Here is a 12,386-nt window from a genome sequence, read left to right on the forward strand (position 1 = left end):
CAATTAGGCCTAGATTTTTCTTTGGTGGAAAGATTTTTAAACTACTGATTCAGTTTTTTTTTTTCTTTGTTTTTTAGTTTGTTAGTGTCTTCTTGAGTCAGTTATATTTTTCTAGGATTTTGAACATTTAAGTTTTCCAGTTTGTTGGTGTAGAGCTGTCAAGGCTATCATTTTTATCTCTTTAGTCCTTATGTTTATGGGTTTTACAAATTCCAGTAGTGTGTATTTGTTTCTCTTTTTTTTCAAACAGTCTTGCAAGAAGTTTTTCAGTCTTAGTACATTAGTACTTATAGTACTAAGAATAAAGTATGAAGTACTTTATGGAGGTTTAATTCTCTACTTTATGGAGGCTTAAAGACACCGTAGGTTCCTGTGATGAATATGCAATATATTGATTTCTACCCTATTTTCACTTCTAATCTCTATATTTAAGGCTTTAAGTTTTCCACTATGCACTGCCCTATTGGTGTCCTCTTTTTTTTAACTATTTAATATTATTGTTTTCATGTATGTTCAGTTTCCATTACAATTTATTTTTTGATCCTTGCTGGGTTTTCTATTTTTTTTTTTTTTTTTTACATTCTTAGGTTATTGGAGAACAGATGATGTTTGGTTACATGTTCTTTAGTGGTGATTTATGAGATTTTGGAGCACCCATTACCTGTGCGACGTATACTGCACCCTATTTGTAGTGGAAATCCAAAACGTGTGTTTTAAAATTTCTGTATGGGGTTTTGCTAGTGATCTCTGCATTCTTGATTTCTAACTTAATGCATATGGGAAAAATGTGTCTGTATACATCAACATGATCAAATTTATTGAAAACTTGCTTTATGAATTAGTAAGTGGTCAATTTTCATTACTGTTTTGTATACTACATTATATTGAAAGAATGTGTTCTTACTTTGCAGGCTGTAATGTTGTCATATGAACTTGAGATGTTTCTTCTTCTTATATATTCTATTTTTAAGTTTTCACCATGTAGAGAAATTATTAAATTGCTGAGCAATATCCAAAAATGCAAACTTTTTTAAATAGAATGTTTCATGTTGGTTTATAATATGGCTATACAGGTGGTGGTAAGGACATAGTGATGAATGTGACCAACAGTCGCCCTACTCCCATGGACTTACCTCAGTGTTTAGAGAGGGATATAGAAGTACTCATGTGGTTGTTTAGTTATTGTTGCATTAAATGTTACAAAGCACAGTGTATGAAGAGAGAGGTTGCCTAAGATCAGGTACTATGGCGATTGCATTGTGGTTATCACTTACTGTACCTGGAAATCTGGACACAGTAATAGAGAAAGGTCATCCAGGTATATGGATCCCAAAAAAAAGTTCATATACAAAGCCTGTCCCTCCAGCATGCTTAGTCTTTGATCCTCATTCCCCACATTATCCCAGCCTCTTTTCCCTCCTCTCCATTTCCTCCACTTATTCATGTTTTTGTTTTTTGGTTCTTTGTCATAGTAGTCATCTGTCTCTGAAAACATCTTTGGCATTCAGGACACAACTCCACAACTCTGTAGGTGAAATGTTCATCAGAGACTCCATTACCACTCATGCTGAATCAATTCATTTTTCCAACCCCAAAGTTACATAATCAAATTTTATTATTAATTTGCATAAATATCAGAGAATCCTTTTTACTAATTAGCATGTGCTCTCGATTATTCTAATGAAAACCATCACCCAAAGTGAGGTCCAGACTGAGGTTTTCTTATGAATTATTTTGTTATCTAGCACTTTCCTCCCCATCAGTTCTCTATTTTATGACATGACTTTGCTCACAGTTAGGAAGGAATTTCTCACCCCAAAAGAAACTCCATTTTTTTTTTTTTTTTTTGGTACAGCAAAAAAATTTTACTCTTTTCTGCTCAGTAAACCATCTTTTCCAGGAATCTGCCATTTGTCATTTCTCTTCTGTCATGCCATGTTCGTGCTCTGTATCTTACTATGTCAGAAAGTTTCCATGATCATTCTCACATTCTTCCTGTGCAACCTCACTTCATCTTTCCAAGCAAAGTTTTGCCTTAGGGATTTTACCAGCAACTCTGGAAAATATTATCAGAGATGTTCTCACTCCCTTAATTCCTCCTCTTCACATTGTTCAACTTTTATTTAGCATGCCAGTGTTTCTTCATAGATTGTACTTTAGTATTTCTGTGGTTCTTCACCTCATCAAAGAGACTTTTATTTTGTTTTATTTATTTTATTTTAATTTTGGAATAGAATCTTGATTTATCACCCAGCTGGTATGTGAAATTAAAATAAAAGTAAAACACCTGGCCTCAATTGGTACTCCCATCTGAACCTCCCAAAACACTTAGTTTGTTGGCATGGGCCACTGTGTCTGGCCTAATTTTTTCCATTTCTTCATTCTTTTCCATATCTTTGGTCTGGAAATGGAGGGATCTGTAACAATTTTCTTTTTTCTTCTGTTTTTCTTTTTTTCATTTTTTATTACTATTTTATTTTAATTGATTCTCTTTATCAAATAAATGGGGAAAATAATAGCCGTTAGCAGTTTAAGTGGTTTGGTTTTTGTTTTATGAGACAAGTCACTCTGTCACTTATGCTGGAGTGCATTGTTATAGTCATAGATCACAATAACCTTGACCTCCTGAGCTCCTCTACCCCTGAATTCAAGCATTCCTTCTGCCTCAGCCTTTCAAGTAGCTGGAACTACAGGCATGTGCCACTGTGCCCAGCTAATTTTTAATTTTTTTATACAGAAAGTGTCTCATTCTGTTGTCCAGGTTGGTTTTGAACTCCTGGGCACAAGGGATCATCTTGCCTTAGTCTCCTGAAGTGCTGGATTACAGACATGAGCCAATATACCCAATATGTTTTTAAAAATTTTTTTAATACATCAAATAAATGGGGAAGATGGCCTTAGCAAGTTATCTAAGTGATTGGGTTTTATTTTATTTTTGTTTTTGAGGCAAGATCTTATATTTTACGCTTGACTTCAGTGGTGTGATCAAGGCTCACATTAGCCTTGACCTCCTGGACTCAAGTGATCCTCTTGCCTCAGCCTCCTAAGTAGCTTGAGCTACAGGCATGTGCCACCATGTGCAGCTAATATTTAAATTTCTTATAGCAATAGAGTTTTATTCTGTTGCCCAGGCTGGTTTTGAACTCCTGGGCTCAGGCAGTCCTCTTGTCTCAGCCTCCCAAAATTCTGGATTACAGAATGAGTCACTATCCCCAATAATTTTTTTTATTTTTATTTTTAGAGAAACATTAAATAAATGGAGAAAATAATGGCCCTTAGCACGTTATCTAAGCACTTTACTTTGGTGATCACAAACAAGGCATTTACTTCCACAGTGGGCAAGAAAAAAATCTTAGAAGCAGACTCAAGTGCAAGTGGTTGACATACAAATACATGTTTGTATTTTAGTGGTCCACTGGAGAGTAGTAGTAAGAATGCACACAGCCTCATCTTTACAGGGCAGGTGTTATAAAACCATGTCAAAAAGTTGAGGCAATTCCACAAACCCAAACCTCACCAACAGCCTAATCTGGGAAGTATAAGCACACCCCCATGGGAATGAAACAAGTGAAAGAAGCAACTGTCAGCACCCTCGTGCCCCATGCATAGAGGCAAAACACCTGCCAATAGACGCTTTACATCTGGAGTCACCCAAAACCAGGACTCAGTAACAAAAAAAATTATATTCTGACACTCTTTATATGGAGTGTCCACTAGCCTGGCACCGCCTCACACACCCTCTCTCCTACCTGCCAGCTCTCCTTCTTCTGGTGGGTACCAGTTCCCAGTTTTCTGACTTCATGCTTTCAACAGAGGAAGCTCTCTCTGCAGTTCCTTGCCCATGCAGCATTGGCATTTCCAGCAAGATATATTCCCCCCCTGCCTACCCTGTCCCCACCTTATGAGGTGAGATCTAGTTGCTGCCACTGCTCTCTGCAGCCTGGACAGTCCTCATTCTGCTGGAGTCACTGGAGGCAGTTCAAAGACAAAAGGCAAAGAAAAGTCCATTGAAAAACAGTACTTTTTGGACAGGAGAAGTGAATGAGAAACTAGAACTTAATTTCTGTGGATTGCTCTTTTCTTGAAACTTTCTATTCTTTGGGAAATTTGATTCAAATAAGTGATTTTTTTACATTAGAGGCCACCCTGGGAATCCTAAGAAAAGACATAGCCCTTGATTTTGATGTACCACTAGACCTTTGGGATAGAGGGGCAAGTAGACAAATGTGTTCAGTGCAAGGATTTTACATAACAAACAACAGTACACACAGACAGCCAAGAGCTCAGCATCTGAGGCATTTTGGTTTGGGTGGGGCTCTTGAAGAAGCAGCTGCTCAAGGTGACCCCTCAAAGGGGATTAGAATTTTGATTCCTGCCTCAACATTTCTTAGAAAGTTGGGAGATATCAGCATGTGTGTGTGTGTGTGTGTGTACCTGCACATGTGAACATTGTGTGAATGTAGGGTGTGGAAGGAGAACTCCTGTTGGTTTGGAGTTAGCAAATTATAAGGTGCGAGGTTGGGAGGGAAGGAAGTGATGCCAAAGAAGTGAGAAGGGACTTAGACACCAAAGTCCTTCCGTCACTTTCCCTGAGTCCTGGAGGAAATGGGGAGGCTTTTCTACTAGCTCCAAACACAACTACCAGTAATGGTGAGCAGCTTCTCTATTCAACCTATGACTTTTATTTTCTTAATTTATGTATTTTATTAACTCATACACAATTACTCATTTTGTTTGTTGAAGCAATAAGACATCATTTGCCAAAATAATGCCTGTCAGAGTGGTTGACCATAAAAACTCCTGCATCACATTCATCTAAAAGGCACTTCCCATGAAAGCAACCAATTTTGGCCATTGTCATGCAACTTGGAGTATTTCAGGACAGCCAACTTAACCTTCTTTCTCTTGAATGTTTTAGTTAGACATAGTATGTCCATTTTTCAGTTGCTTGATAGCAAAGATCAGTCTTTGCTGGTCAGGAGGAATTTCTTCTTTATCCTGGGTCTTGGTCTCTACATATTCTATTGTATCCAAAAGTTCAGTGTTGAGAATGATGGTCTTCTCCATTTTTGCAAAAATCTGCATTTTTAAAAATCTAACAAATATTACACTCCCACTCTGAGGCAGGCACTGTAATATTTGCTAGGAATATACGGAGCATTAAAACTAGATGGGTCCCTATGTTAGTGATTAATTCAATAATTTCACAAATAAATGTGAATTTACAACTCTTCAAAGTGCAGTGAAGGATACAGATACAAGTATATGTATGCACTTATGCATACAAATATATATGCACGTATATTTATAAGGAGATTTGACCCAGGCTTTTGGGAGAGAGATGGTTCATTTGAAGAAAGCAACATCCCAGTTGATGTTTTGAAAGTGTTGACTGGGTGCGTTGGCTGACGCCTATAATCCCAGCACTTTGGGAGGCCAAGGTGGGCAGATCACAAGGTCAGGAAATTGAGATCATCCTAGCTAACACGGTGAAACCCCATCTCTACTAAAAATACAAAAAATTAGTTGGACATGGCTGTGGGCTCCCGTAGTCCCAGTTACTCAGGAGGCTGAGGCAGGAAAATGGCATGAACCTGGGAAGCAGAGCTTTCAGTAAGCCAAGATGGCATCACTGCACTCCAACCTTGGGGACAGTGCAAGACTCCATCTCAAAAAAATAAAAAACAAAAAAGTGTTAACTAAAAGTTAACTAGGGAATGCTTGGTATGCCTGTGGCGTTCCTGTTCTCCCTAATGGCTGAACAGGCAGGCCTCTTTCACAACTGTTTCAGCACTGACTGAGTGGTAAAGTTAAATATTAAAAGCTGAAAGAGCCAATGCCCTTATGCAAAGGCTAACAGGTAGCAAATCTACCAAGAATTTTGCCCAGTAGTTCCCTGGACTTTGAAGCATGACAAGATAATGAAGGTATTCTTTACAGGACCCATTTAAGATTAAAAAAGTTTTATTGGGGGTCTGAAGAAACTCCCCAGACCTCCACAAACAAGTTTTATTGAGTTCTGAAGAATCTTCCCAGGCCTCCACAAGAAGCTTATTGGGAGGACTAAAGGAACTCCCCAAATGTCCATGATTTAGCAGGAGACAAGAGAAGGAAAATCACCCTAGTCCCTGGAACCATTTAGATTAAATTAAATAAATTTAAGTAAATTTATTGTGGCTTCAGTGGAAGGTCTTCAAAACTCTGACCTTAGTTATAGATTAAAAGAAGTTAATCACTTATGTGTTTAGATGAATGCACACTTACACATAGACATATAACTTAAAAGGCATATAAGCTCTGGAAAATTTGTCATTTTGAGTTGGTCTGGTTGTAATTTCCAGGACTTCTCCCCGTACCTGGTTACAGAAATAAAAACTCTTTTCTCTCCCAGTTCATCTCCATCTCATTATTGGGCCACAAAAATAAGCAGCCTGACCATTGGTTTGGTCTGGGAGCATGCATGTTTAGGGGCTGGGGATATAGGAGAGAGCCTGGCTTCTTAGAGCACATTGAGGAAAGCCAGCCAGCTGAGAGAAGAGTGGGAGCACCAAAAGAGATGAAACTGGAGGAGGCTGACCTTGCTGGGTTTTGAGAAATCAGATACAGTTTTGTCTTTGAAAATCTGCCTTTTCATGGTAGTTCCACTGCAGATGGCCGATGAGAAAGGAATAACACTATGCAGACACACGAAGTTGCCCTAGGACTATTTTCCCCTTCTTCCTGCATTGCATCCTTACTTTTCAATAAAAATGCCATGGAGAATCAGTGTAGAATTGATTTTGAAATCACAATGTTGGTGTTTTCAATGGCATGACTTTGAGAAAATAATATCTGCGAACCTCAGTTTTCTCAAAATTAGAATGGAGATTGTAATAACTATCTTATAAGATTAAATGAAATCACATATGACCAGATTTAACAAGTGGTCACCAGATGGAAGCTTATTGCTATTCCCAAGTGATTGGTGATTAACTGATGTTCTAGACCAGCGATCAGCAAACATTGTATGTAAAAGGCCAGGTAGTAAATATATTCCACTGTTCGGACCATATGGTATCTGTCTTAATAGCTTAGTTCTGCAGCTGCAGTGGGAAAACAATCATGGACAAATGTCATGAATGGGCTGGGCTCTGTTTTAATAAAACTTTATCTATAAACATGAGCAGTGAGCCACATTGGGCCCATGAGCATAGTTTGCCAACCCCTATTTAGATCATCTTATGTGCATCAGGGTATCCAGTGATGCTATTAAGCGGTCTGTCTTACTTGCTGTCATATATAATAATCCATTGGTCCTGCAAGGTAGGTATTACTGCCTCTCCTTTACAACTAAAGCTCAGTGATGTTAAGAAATTCATTTCCATCCACACAGTCAGGATTTACTGCAAAATGAAGCCCGGAGTCTCTAATTTCCCTGATCCTAAGCTTGCTTCCCTATTGTATTTCCCTCTGAACTTGGTATTTAATGCTCCTCGGTTATACTGATGTTCTTGGAAGAACATAGATGCCCGTTATTCTTATAGCACAGACACTTCTAACTGAAACTTTCCTCAGGCCACCTCTAAGACTGCTGGATTTTGCATTTTTCTTTCCAGGTTTTTTTAGTGCGTGCTCCCTGGGCGCTCTCTCTGCTGCTGTGTCCACATCCATCACATCCCACCTGTGTGAAGCTCACGCATGTAATTCCTCTTAGCTGGTGATTTCTAGTTTTTCAATTTCCCACATCAAATGTGACTTCCCTGGAGCAGGGTTCTCAGTCTTTAATTTTATTTTGGCTTAATGGTGGATGAAATGGGGTCTTGACAGCTGGAGGGAGGGTCATGTGCAAAGGTTTTTTATTTTCATGAAGCAGCTGAGATTGGCAATGAAATTCTGCTTTGGAGACATTTGGATGTAGAAGAAAACATAATGTGAATTCTATTTTTTTTCTGACACCTCTAAAACTATATTTCATACTTGCAGCTTTTTATCACCTTCTCTAAGTGATGGTCTGAGTGGATGCCTGGGGCTGGTGGCCCTCCAGAATGTGAATTTCCCTAGACCCTCGAGAGAGAGCAGACATTAAATGCCAAGTCAAACACAGTGACAGAAATAGCAAAAAAAAAAAAAAAAAAAAAAAAAAAAAAAACCACAGAGGTTCACCTAATACCTAAGTCCTGGGCAACTTCCTGAGTTTTCTATCTTGGGTGAAGTTAAGCCTTTAGAATGCTTTCAAGGGTGTTCCTTCTTTGGGGTACAATTTCTATTAAAATACAGGGCCACCTCTTTCAGACTTCTGTGGCTGGAGGGGGCGATTGTCATCTGCTATAGTTTTTCACTGTAATGAAAGCGTAACTGGGAAGATCCTGAGCTGAGCCCCTGAACTCTGTGGGGTTGGAGGTGGTGCACTCCACATGCAGTTCTTAGTTAACGTGAAAGGTCCTGGTAAGGTTGATTTGTAGGGCTGTTAGAGAAAAGGGGTCCAAATCTAGACCCTAAAAAAGGGTTCTTGGATCTCAAGCAAGAAATAATTCAGGACAAATCCACAGCCTAAGTTGAAAGTGAGTTTATTAAGAAAGTAGAGGAATAAAAGAATAGCTACTCTGATCATACACAGATCAGCCCTGGGGGCTATATTTGTGAGAGGTAAAGCCAGCTGGACTTCCTGGGTCGAGTGGGGACTTGGAGAACTTTTCTGTCTAGCTAGAGAATTGTAAATGCACCAATCAACGCTTTGTTTCTAGCTAAAGGATTGTAAATACAATCAACACTCCATAAAAATGCATCAATCAGCCCTCTGTGTCTAGGTAAAGGATTGTAAATACACCAGTCAGCACTCTGTGTCTAGCTAAAGGACTAAATGCACCAATCAACACTCTGTAAAATGGATCAATCAGCACTCTGTAAAATGGACCAATCAGAGTAGGTGAGCCAGGACAAATAAGAGGTTAAAATCTGACCACCCCAGCTAGCAATGAAAACCCGCTTGGATCCCCTTCCACACTGTGGAAGCTTTGTTCTTTTGCTCTTCCTGATAGATCTTGCTGCTGTTCACTCTTTGTGTCCGTGCCACCTTTACAAGCTGTAACACTCACTGCGAAGCTCTGCAGCTTCATTATTGATGTCAGCGAGACCAAGAACACATTGGAAAGAAGTAATTCTGGACACATCTTGGCGACCATGACGGGACTATTGCCAAGCAGTGAGTACCATCATACCCTTTTCACTTGCTATTCTATTCTGTTTTTCCCTAGAGTTCAGGGGCTAAATATCGGGCACCTGTCAGCCAGCTAAAAGTGACCAGCACAGCTGCTGGACTAAAGACCTGGGTGTCATGCTTGCCATGAGCAGAATTCTCAAAGTCAGGTCGCCCAAGTGAGACTCGCCCATCTATCCTATTTATCCTGACCTCCTGGGTCCTAATACCTGTCAGACAAATTTCCTCTTGCCTCTCTTCTCTGAGCGTAGTCTAGTTTCTAAAAATCACTTCTTGTCTCTGGTGCTTTTCTAGTTTCTCCTCTAAGAGTGATTTCTAGTATAAACTTCAAGACTCTGGTCCTTTCTTTAGGCATCTGGGCTCACCAATCAGAAAGACATGATTTTGTCCCAAAGCCCCTTTGGTGGGGGCCTATCTGGAATTTTAAGATCCCTCATCAGACTAGCAGGCCTGACAGAAGCTATTCCTGAAGTTAGGATATAGAGAGCCTCAGAAATGATATCCTTCCTATTCATATGATAAGTGAGGGCAAAAGACATTCTTCCAATGCCGCAGATGCCTTCCCTCTCTCAGGGTGTGGCCCTCCACTTCATTTTTGGGGAGTAATGTCTCTACTGGACAGGGGTAAGTTCCCAGTACTAACAGTAGAACACTTAGGACTCTTAACAGGTTTTCAAGAATATGTTGGTAAGGGCCACTGTATCTGACCTTCCTCTGTCCTCTTTGTGGTCTAAGAGGAAAATTGGGGTTTCGGCTGCTGTGTTGGTGAGCACAAGTATTCCAATCCACCATTATGGGTTCTTGGGCAAGATGGGTTTCTGCTTCTGGGTTGGTGAGTGCAACTATTCTGATCAGCAGAGTACAGCAACAGCAACCATTGTGGGTTATTGGGCAAGAGGGGTGAACAAACCAAAACCATGGGTGTTTTTTTTTTTTTGTTTGTTTGTTTGTTTTTCCCAAATGGGAAACAGGCATCAATAGGCTCACTCTCAAAATACATCCTAAGCCATTGAGACCAATTTGACCCCCAAATCCTGAAGAAAAAGTGGCTCATTTTTTTTTCTGCTCTATGGCCTGGCCCCAATATTCTCTCTCTGATGGGGAAAAGTGGCCACCTGAGGGAAATATAAATTACAATACTATTCTGCAGCTTGACCTTTTCTGTAAGAGGGCAGGCAAATGGAGTGAAATACCTTATGTACAAGCTTTCTTTTCATTAAGGGAGAATCTAAAACTATTCAGAGCTTGCAGTTTACATTCCACAAGTGGACTTCTCAGCTTACCCCCATATACTAGCCTCCCTATAGCTCCCCTTCCTGTTAACAATAAACCTCCTCTAATCTCCCCCACCGAGAAAGAAATATGCAAAGAAATCTCCAAGGGACCACAAAACCACAAAAACCTCCGGGCTGGCAGTTATGTCCCCTTCAAGCTGTAGTGGGGGAGGAATTTGGCCCAACCCATCCCCTTTTTCCTTTCTGGTTCAAAGCAGATCAAGGCAGACTTGGGGAAGTTTTCAGATGATACTGATAGGTATATAGATGTCCTAGAGGGTCTAGGGCAAACCTTCAATCTCACTTGGAGAGATATCATGCTATTATTGGATCACACTCTGGCCTTCAATGAGAAGAACGTGGCTTTAGCTGCAGCCTGAGAGTTTGGACACACCTGATATCTTAGTTAGCTATGTGGTATAATGACAGCTGAAGAAAGGGACAAATTCCCTGCTGGTCAGCAACCTGTCCCCACTATGGATCCCCGCTGGGACCTTGACTCAGATATAGGGGACTGGACTGATAAACATCTGTTGACCTGTGTTCTAGAAGGACTAAGGAGAATTAGGAAAAGCCCATGAATTATTCAGTGATGTCCACCATAACTCAGGGAAAGGAAGAAAGTCCTCTGCCCTCCTTGAGCAGCTAAGGGAGGCCTTAAGAAAATATACTCCCCTGTCACTCAACTCACTTGAGGGTCAATTGATCCTACAAGATAAGTTTATTACCCAATCAGCCTCAGATATGAGGAGAAACCTTCAAAAGCGAGCCCTGGGCCCTGAACAAAATCTAGAGACATTGTTAAACTTAGAAATTTTAGTTTTCTGTGATAGCGACCAAGAGGAACAGACTGAAAAGTAAAAGAACAGAGAAAGGCTTCAGCCTTAGTCATGGCCCTCAGACAAACAAACCTTGGTGATTCAGAGAGGACAGAAAATGGAGCAGGCCAATCAGCCGGTAGGGGTTGTTACCAGTGTGGTTTTCAAGGAAACCTTCAAAACGATTGTCCAATGAGAAAAAGCTGCTCCCTCAGCCATGTCCGCTATACTGAGGCAATCACTGGAAGGTGCGCTACCTCAGAGGACAAAGGTTATATGGGCCAGAAACCCCTAATCAGATGATGCAACAATAGGACTGAAAGTGCCTGGGCAAGCGCCAGCTCATGTCATCACCCTCACTGAGTCTCAGGTACATTTAACTGTAGAGAACCAGGGAATTGACTTCCTGTATGGACACTGGCACAGCTTTCTCAGTTTTAATCTCCTGTCCTGGACCGCTGTTCTCAAGGTTCATTACCATCCAAGGAATCCTGGGATGGCCTGTAACCAGGTAATTCTCTCACCTCCTCAGTTGTAATTGGGAGACTTTGCTCTTTTCACATGCCTTTCTTGTTATGCCTGAAAGAAAGGCGTATTATTAGGGAGGGACATATTAGTCAAAACTGGAGCCATTATCTACATAAATATGGGGAATGAGTTACTCATTTTTAGTCCCCTGCTTGAGGAGGGAATCAGCCCTGAAGTCTGGGCTTTGGAAGGACAATTCAGAAGGGCAAAAAATGCCTGCCCAGTCCAAATCAGGCTAAAAGACCCCACCACTTTTCCTTATCAAAGGCAATATCCCTTAAGGCCTGAAGCTAGTAAAGGATTGCAGGATATTGTTAGATGTTTAAAAGCTCAAGACTTCATAAGAAAATGCAGCAGTTCCTGCACCACCTCAATTCTAGGAGTACAATAACCAAATGGTCAGTGGAGACTAGTGCAAGATCTTAAACTCATCAGTAAGGCAGTAATTCCTCTATATTCAGTTTTACCCAACCCCTATACTCTGCTCTCTCAAATACCAGAGGAAGCAGAATGGTTCATGTTTCTGGACTTCAAGAATGCCTTCTTTTTTATTCCCCTGCACTCTTGACT

The sequence above is a fragment of the Rhinopithecus roxellana genome, chromosome 22 (genome assembly GCF_007565055.1).
Source record: "Rhinopithecus roxellana isolate Shanxi Qingling chromosome 22, ASM756505v1, whole genome shotgun sequence".
Taxonomy (NCBI): domain Eukaryota; kingdom Metazoa; phylum Chordata; class Mammalia; order Primates; family Cercopithecidae; genus Rhinopithecus; species Rhinopithecus roxellana.